The following is an 8,934-nucleotide window of genomic DNA, read 5'->3' as shown; positions in this document are numbered from 1 at the left end:
CTGTCATTTTGGACATCTCTGAGTGTCTATTTGGACATATCAACGTGTGTTCTTGGGCATCTCAAAGTGTCCTTTTGGGCATCTCCAAGTGTCTATGTGGACATCTCCAAGTGTCCCTTTGGATATTTCCAAGTGTCATTTTGTGCATCTCCAGGTGTCCTTGTGGGCAGCTCTAGGTTTCATTTTGAGCATCTCCAAGTGTCTCTATGGATATTTCCAAGTGTCTTTTTGGGCATCTCTATGTGTCATTTTGGGCATCGCTAAGTGTCCCTTTTGACATCTCCAAGTGTCCCTTTGGGCCTGTCCAAATAACCCTTTGGGCATCTCCAAGTATTCCTTTGGATGAATCCAAGTGTCCCTTTTGGCATCTCCAAGTGTCTTTTGGGCTTCTCCAAGTGTCCTTTTGGGCATCTCCAAGTGTCTATTTGACATCTGAATGTGTGTTCTTGGGCATCTCCAAGTGTCCTTTTGGACATCTCCAAGTGTCCAAGTTTGGGCATCTCCGTCATTTTGGGCATCTTCAAATGTCTCTATGGATATTTCCAAGTGTCTTTTTGGGCATCTCTTTGTGTCATTTTTGTGTCATTACTCTTTACTCTTTACATGTGACCGCTGGGTAAAATCATCCGTAGGCATGGTATTAACTTTCACTGCTATGCTGATGACACGCAACTTTACATATCTGCTAAACCCAACGAGGACCTTTGTCTAAATCAAGTAACAGACTGTATTAAAAAATTAAAAATTGGATGACACATCTCCAAGTGTCTTTTTGGGCATCCCCAGGTATCCTTGGGGGGGGGGGGGGTGTATATATATATATATACACCCCAATTTCTATCACTCATATGTGTAGATTGGTATATTGGGTGAGGAACACTGCTGGGAAAGGAAGATTCAGCCCATCTGCTGGATGCTGGGATCACTTCAGTTCAGAGGAAGGAAAATTTGAGACTTTGGAGACACCTGATCATGGGCATGGAAGTGGGGGGAAAAATGGACCTGACTACCCAGGGCCCGAGTAGGGAGAGGGGCCCATGAAAATTCTGATGTTTTTCATTCGAATGAATTGGGCTCTCTGATGAACTATTTATTAATTACATTTAAAATATATTGATTACATAAATTACATTTAACATTTAAAATATATTGATAACATCAACTGAGGAAATGAACTTTGGTCACAGTCCTCTCAACAAATTAGACATTCTGGGGGCCCCCTCCTGGAGTCGCAAAATGGTTTAGTCCGCTCTATAGCGACCGGCTGCAAGTGTAACGTCAGTCAGCACGGACTGAAAGACCTGGGGCTAGACCAAAAAGCATTAATCTGCCCAAAAAAAAGCAAAAATCAGATTATCAAATAGAAGAAAGAAAGGAAGGAAGAAGAAAAAAGGCAGAATGAGGGGAGGCGATTTTGCTTGTTATGCAATGCCCAATTAAAGTTAACGTAGTCCACTCCAGACAGCTCCTGCTGATGTTTGTATGCTCACGTGAGAAAGAAAGCGCAAGCTGCTGAATGGAAGAATTGCTGCTTAAATGTGAGCTGTTAAGGTGTTAGAGTAAGTTAGCATTTTGTTTCAGTGTGTGTCTGCTGAACACAACAGAACATTAAATGATCCACCTAGCAATATTTCTGCTGCATATATTATCACGTAAATAGCCTACCAATATCACTGTAGGCTCAAGTGCACACTAGTAATAAATTAAGCAATAAAGCAATTTATGATTACTGTCTGGTAAAAAGCCTAAGCCTTGCAGTGCAGTGCTGTGCTAAAAAGCTATTGTCAACGCTCAGTTAATTTATGAAGTTATCAAAGCCAATAAATAATCGTGTTAAATAACTGTGATCTCAATATCAATCAAAAATAATTGTAATTATGATTTTTGCCATACATTCTTGCCAGAGAAAGAGAGAGAGAGAGAGATGTAGGTGGTGAGCGCTCCCTCTCATATGCTTGTAGATGTGTTTGAGAGTAAGTTAGTAAGGAGGCTGGGGATAGAGAAAAGGAAGGGCCAAGTGAGGGAAATGCAGAGGAGTTGTCAGAGGACTTTGTAAACAAAAAGACCCATCAGTGAGCATTTACTGGGATTACAATTACATTTTTACACCTCGTGTCGGCAAGGATTTATTTCTTTTTCTGCAAGCTGAAGAACAATTTGACAGTGGACCTTTTTTACTATCGCAGGCTTTATTGATGAGATGTCATAGGCCTCTGATGTAAAAAGCAGAAACTAGTCACAACTTTTTTCACATTAAAACAATATTTTTCTGTTCATTTCTACTGTACCTTCTCATTACAAAAGTAATGTAGCTAATTTGATTTGATTCTGAATGTACAGTTGTCTCCCTTTCTCGTGTTTAAGAGTAAATGTTTTTAAATCAAAATTTGCACGTGTCATGGATCAAAACATTAGTACACAAACCTGATGTAGTCTAGTGTTTTAGGTAGTTGAGCACAAGTAGTCCAAATGCATCAAAACAGGTGGTGAATGAAAGAACCGCTCATCAAGAGAACCCCCCCAGCCCCCCTCCTGATTTTTTGGATCATGTTACTGTGCACGTTACATGTACTGGCATGGATAGGGGCCCTGACATTGAGAGTGTACAGGGCCCAGACCTTGCTGCTACACCCCTGAGTACTGGGTTTTATAGAATCATCCACAGTTCAGGTAAAAAATACTGAAATTCCACATTAGGTGGTTTTGAATTTGGAATTGACAGGTGAAGACAACTTGTAGAAGCAGAATGCTGACCTAGAAAGTATGAAATAAGGCTTAGAACTATGAGGAATGTGTTTGAATACAATGCTTTTTGAAATATGAATAATATATGTCATCTCCAAAGGTTTTAAGCAAATGATTATACTATTTTTGCTGTTATCCAAACAAGTTTTGAAGTATTTGAATTGCAGCTGTTGTGTGATCTGATTAATGTCTCGATTTTTATCCTGGTTTTTACAAATGCTTTATTATCACTTGTTTAGGAAGTAATTGGTTTTAGAATCTTTTATATTTGTTTTATTTAACTCTCTGTATATCTTTATATTTGCAATATCTTTTCACGACTCTGTATATATTTTACCCTGTTTGCCGGTCTTTGTTTTTAATTAGCATCATGTTCTCTTTTAGAAAAAAAAAAAAACACACTTTTTGATGTTTTGTTTTCTTTGTTTTAAAAGAAATAAATCTAGACCTTATAGAGATTAACTGTGTGTGGTATTCTTACTGCATATTCTAATATAATATACATATTCAACACCACCCATCAATAATCTATCGCACACGAAAACAAGACAAAATATTACTGCAGTAAAAAGAAAAATATTTACAGCATGATTCAAACATGCCTCAAAAATACTTTTAAATTTTCAACAAATCTGCAAATTACATAAGGTAATAGTATTAGGTTTAAGGCTTTGGTGTCATTTTGGACAATTACCAAACTTTTTTCAGTGACAAGTACCTCAAATTAGTGGGAAAATGTCTGGCCATGGTGGATTGTATCATATTACATTCAAATATCAAACACTTAATGTTTCATCAAAATAGTATTACATTTTTGTCTGGCTTTGGTTAATTTAACAAACTGTTATTTAACAAATTGTATCAAGTTACATTCAAATATATTACAAAAAAATAATATTGTTTGTCATCAAAATTTACATTTTATTTAAAGCTGTAGTATTAAGTTTTTCTGTTATTTGGGGCCATTCATGAAAGTAATTTTTTTCAGTGAAAACTGAAACCTTAAATAAGTGGGAAATGCCCGGACATAGTCGATTATATCCAGTTTCATCCATATATACAACAAAGAACATTTAATATTTTATTAAAAATCTCCAATTTACGTAAAAATATAGCATTACGTTTTGGTGTTATGTTGGTCCAATAATGAAACTCATTTCTTTCTGTAAAAACTACCTCAAAATGAGTGGGGGAAAAAATGTCTGGGCATGGTGGATTGTATTCAGTTTCATTCAAATATGCAACGAAAAACACTTAATTTCTCATGAAAATCGCCATGTTACATAAGGCTATAAAGTATTACATTTTTCTGTAATTTTGGGCCACTGAATATTTTTTTTAGGAATTATGGACTGTGCCCAGTTTAATCTAAATATACCACAAGAAACAGTTAAGAATTGTCTTAACTGTTTCTGTCTCTGAAAAAACTGAAGTGCTGTCAGCGTTGCTAGGATACGGGGCAGGATTGCCTGCTAACTGGCACACAATTTAATTTAAGACAATTTAACACAATTTAAGATACAAGCGCGCGCACAACAACAAAAAAACTACCTCAGCGCTCGAAAACCGGCGCAGGCTTTCACTACTACCCGAGGCTAAGCACTCACTAACCGGAGCTGGCTGTCACTAATAACCGAGGCTAAGCGCTCACTAACCGTGGCAGGCTTTCACTACTACCCGAGGCTCAGCACTCACTAACCGGAGCTGGCTGTCACTACTACCCGAGGCTAAGCGCACGCAAACCGGAGCTGGCTGTCACTACTACCCGAGGCTAAGCGCTCGCTAACCGGGGCTGGCTGTCACTACTACCCGAGGCTAAGCGCTCGCTAACCGGGGCTGGCTGTCACTACTACCCGAGGCTAAGCGCTCGCTAACCGGGGCTGGCTGTCACTACTACCCGAGGCTAAGCGCTCGCTAACCGGGGCTGGCTGTCACTACTACCCGAGGCTAAGCGCTCGCTAACCGGGGCTGGCTGTCACTACTACCCGAGGCAAAGCGCTCGCTAACCGGGGCTGGCTGTCACTACTACCCGAGGCAAAGCGCTCGCTAACCGGGGCTGGCTGTCACTACTACCCGAGGCAAAGCGCTCGCTAACCGGGGCTGGCTGTAACTACTACCCGAGGCAAAGCACTCACTAACCGGAGCTGGCTGTCACTACTACCCGAGGCTAAGCACTCACTAACCGGAGCTGGCTGTCACTACTACCCGAGGCTAAGCGCTCACTACCCGGGCTGGCTGTCACTACTAACCGAAGCTAAGCGCTCGCTAACCGGCGCAGGCTTTCACTACTACCCGAGGCAAAGCGCTCGCTAACCGCGGCTGGCTGTAACTACTACCCGAGGCTAAGCACTCACTAACCGGAGCTGGCTGTCACTAATAACCGAGGCTAAGCGCTCACTACCCGGGCTGGCTGTCACTACTAACCGAAGCTAAGCGCTCGCTAACCGGCGCAGGCTTTCACTACTACCCGAGGCTCAGCACTCACTAACCCGAGCTGGCTGTCACTACTACCTGAGGCTAAGCGCTCGCTAACCGGGGCTGGCTTTCACTACTAACCGAAGCTAAGCGCTCGCTAACCGGGGCTGGCTTTCACTAACTAATCGAGGCTCAGCGCTCGCTAACCGGGCCTGGTTTTTACTAACTACACGAGGCTAAGCGCTCTCTAACTGGGCCTCGCTTTCACTGACTATTCAAGGCTAGGCGCTCCCTAACCGGGCCTGGCTTTTACTAACTACACGAGGCTAAGCGCTTGCTAACTAACCGCATTGTTTTTGCATTGTTGTGTGACTCCAAAACTCCTCTAACCTTTAAGAAATAAAAATAAAAAAAAGCTCCGTATCCTAGCAACGCTGACAGCACTTCTGATTGGTCAACAGAACAATGTGGCGCTGCGTGACGCCATACCACCAGCGCAAATGACGTCATAGCCCTGATGATATAAATAGGCCCGCGCATTCGGACGCCTGACATTACTGAGGTCACTGCACAGCTTGTACTCTCGCAATGATGTTTAAGTGGTTGAAAAAACTGATCTCAGAGAAAAAGTCCCGCAAAAAGGAGGAGATGCAGCGAAAACAGCAGGAGCTGCAGCTGAAAGAGTTGTTGCAGTTGCAAGAGGAGGAGTTAAAGCAGATAGAGGTGGAATTTACTCAGAAAGAGGTGGAGTTTCAGGAGAAAGAGGAGGAGTTGCAGCTGAAAGAGGAGGAGTTGCAGCTGAAAGAGAAGGAGTTGCAGCTGAAAGAGAAGGAGATGCAGCAAAAAGAGAAGGAGATGCTTCTGAAACAGGAGGAGGTGCGGCAGAAAGAGGACATGCAGCTGCAGGAAGGTAAAGAGATGCTGCAGTATACGAAGGAGGTGCTGCAGAAAGAGAAGGAGATACAGGAGAAAGAGAAGGCGATACAGCAGAAAGAGAAGGAGATGGAACTGCAAATGCAGCAGAAAGAGAAGGAGATGGAACTGCAAATGCAGCAGAAAGAGAAGGAGATACAGCTGCTGAAAGAGGAGATGCGACAGAAAGAGAAGGTTATGCTGCAGAAAGAGAAGGAAATGCAGCAGAAGGAGAAGGAGATGCCGCAGAAAGCGAAGGAGATACTGCAAAAAGAGAAGAGGATGCAGCAGCTAGAGAAGGAGATGCAGCAAAAAGTAGTGAAGATGCAGCAGCAAATGAAGGAGATGCAGCAGAAAGAGAAGAAGATTCTGCAGGAACAGAAAAAGATGAAGAAAGAGATGCTGCAGAGATCTGAAACAGAAGCAGCTAAAGAATGGTCAATCATGTTTGAGACAATGATGAAAGGGGTGCCGAAGCAAGTAGTGTGATGAGTGCTGAGAGAACAGCAGCAGGATGATGGACAGCTTGCTGAGGTCCAGCAAAAAAAAAAAAAAAAAAAAAAAAAAAAAAATATATATATATATATATATATATATATATATATATATATATATATATATATATATATATATATATATATATATATATATATATTGTGCTGAGAGAACAGCTTACTGAGCTCCAGCAAAAAAAAAAAATATATATATATATATATATATATATATATATATATATATATATATATATATATATATATATAGTGCTGAGAGAACAACTTGCTGAGCTCCAGCAAAAAAAATAAAATAAAATTGAATAATAAGGTATTAATAGTCCTCTGATAAGGGGGGGGGAGTGGTTGGTGGGTCAGGCTCGTTGGTCTAGGGGTATGATTCTCGCTTAGGGTGCGAGAGGTCCCGGGTTCGAATCCCGGACGAGCCCTGCCTTTACACCCAAACCCACCTGATTAACCGTCAATCAATACAGATCATCTACCTGTTGAGTCCAGCAGTACTGTACCCTTCATGAGGATTTTTCTTCAGAACATCATCTGAACACCTTACTGGGCTTTAGTGGAGGATGCAGAACTGATCCTGGATCAGCTTCAGATAGAATCTACAGAGAATATTAAAAAGAAACTATTAAATACTGTCTCAGTAGTCAATATAAAAAATGTAAAAATGTCAATATGACGTTCAGTGAAATGTGGGAATGAGATAATTAAGCAATGACCAAAAATAAGAAAGATGTCAGGTACAGCTCTGGGAAAAAAAATAGGAGAGCACTTCAGTTTCTGAATGAGTTTCTCTCTGATTTTGCTATTTATTGGTTTATGTTTGAGTAAAATGAACATTGTTGTATTTTTCTATAAACTACAGACAATCTTTCTCCCAAATTCTAAATAAAATAATATTGTCATTTAGAGCATTTATTTGAGAAAATGAGAAATTTCTGAAATAAAAAAGATGCAGAGCTTTCAGACCTCAAATAATGCAAAGAAAACAAGTTCATATTCATAAAGTTTAAACAGTTCAGAAATCAATATTTGGTGGTAAAAAAACACTAATTTTTAACCCCAGTTTTCATGCATCTTGGCATCATATTCTCCTCCACCAGTCTTACACACTGCTTTTGGATAACTTTAGCTTTACTCCTGAAAAAAAGTCCACTAATGCTCATGCATTTTTTAACCATTAACTGATACAGATCATCCACCTGTTAAGTCCAGCAGTATTCAAAAAATAAGAATATCATTGAAAGGCGACTGTATTTCAGTAATTCAGTTCACCACCTCATCATCATCTTACGCCCTTCAGTTGACAGTAGTGTTAATGTTAAGGCTAATCATTGTATACAGTCAGTGAATTACTATTTCTATAAAATATTACTCAGTGTTTGCTTCACAAAATATTACAGTAATGCTCTGCTGATCCAAGTCTACAGGATGTGAGTTCAGCAGCTTCTTCATTAGAACATTAAAACAGTATACTGTTTTCTTAGATGTTCTTGTATAGAAGTAGGCTTAATTTCTTTTTGGGAAAGGCACCCTAGAAAACCCATCAGATAAATCACCCACTAAAGTCTATGAAAGTCAGATACCATCAGGAGACTTTAAACCATTGTATACCAGGAACACCCCACCCTCAAGACCTGCTTAACGTTCTGGAGATGTCTGACCCAGTTATCTTGATTACCACAGTTTGTTTCTTGTTAAAGTGAGACTTAGATTCCTAGACTTGTTTCCAGTAGTGTTAATGTTATGGCTGATTGTTGTATACAGTCTGTGAAATTACTATTTCTATAAAATATTACTCAGCATTTGCTTAGACTTCACAAAATATTCTAGCAATGCTCTGCTGATCAGAGTCTACAGGATGAGTTCAGCAGCTTCTTAATTAGAACATTAAAACATTATATTGTTTTATAATTTTTCTACTTATATACAGTACTGTGCAACAGTTTTAGGTACCAAAGCAAATTGTGTCCTACATAATAGTATAGCTCTCTCCATTGCGCTGGAGGCCAGACAGAACGATATCGCTGTGCTTCTGTACGCGCATCTCAACATCTCCTATTTTAAGAGCACATAGGAGAGTGCGCTATGGTGGCCCTGAAGGGCAAAACCACGTTTCAAAAAATGGCAAGAAAATAAAAAAGAGATGCGCTTAATAAAAGAAGCGATTAAAAAGAAAAAGACAAACAAAAAATAAAAGCATGATGACCAATAAAATAAAATCCAGACACACTTTTATAAAACAATGAGCAATAAAATAGAAAATGGACACAATTTTTAAAAAGATGAGCAATAAAACAAAAAAAATGACACACTTTAAAAAAAGAACATCAATAAAATAAAAAAAAAA

At 39.7% G+C, this 8,934-nt stretch overlaps 1 non-coding gene across 1 annotated transcript; it reads left to right on the top strand.

The window, feature by feature from the left end:
• The first annotated feature begins 6,940 nt into the window (after nucleotides 1-6,940).
• On the top strand, nucleotides 6,941-7,012 carry trnap-agg (transfer RNA proline (anticodon AGG)). Its single transcript has one exon. It is a non-coding gene; the product is annotated as a tRNA-Pro (tRNA).
• Nucleotides 7,013-8,934: the final 1,922 nt, after the last annotated feature.

The sequence above is a fragment of the Astyanax mexicanus genome, chromosome 6, assembly GCF_023375975.1.
Source record: "Astyanax mexicanus isolate ESR-SI-001 chromosome 6, AstMex3_surface, whole genome shotgun sequence".
Lineage (NCBI taxonomy): Eukaryota > Metazoa > Chordata > Actinopteri > Characiformes > Acestrorhamphidae > Astyanax > Astyanax mexicanus.
This window is presented reverse-complemented; position numbering and strand designations above follow the sequence as displayed.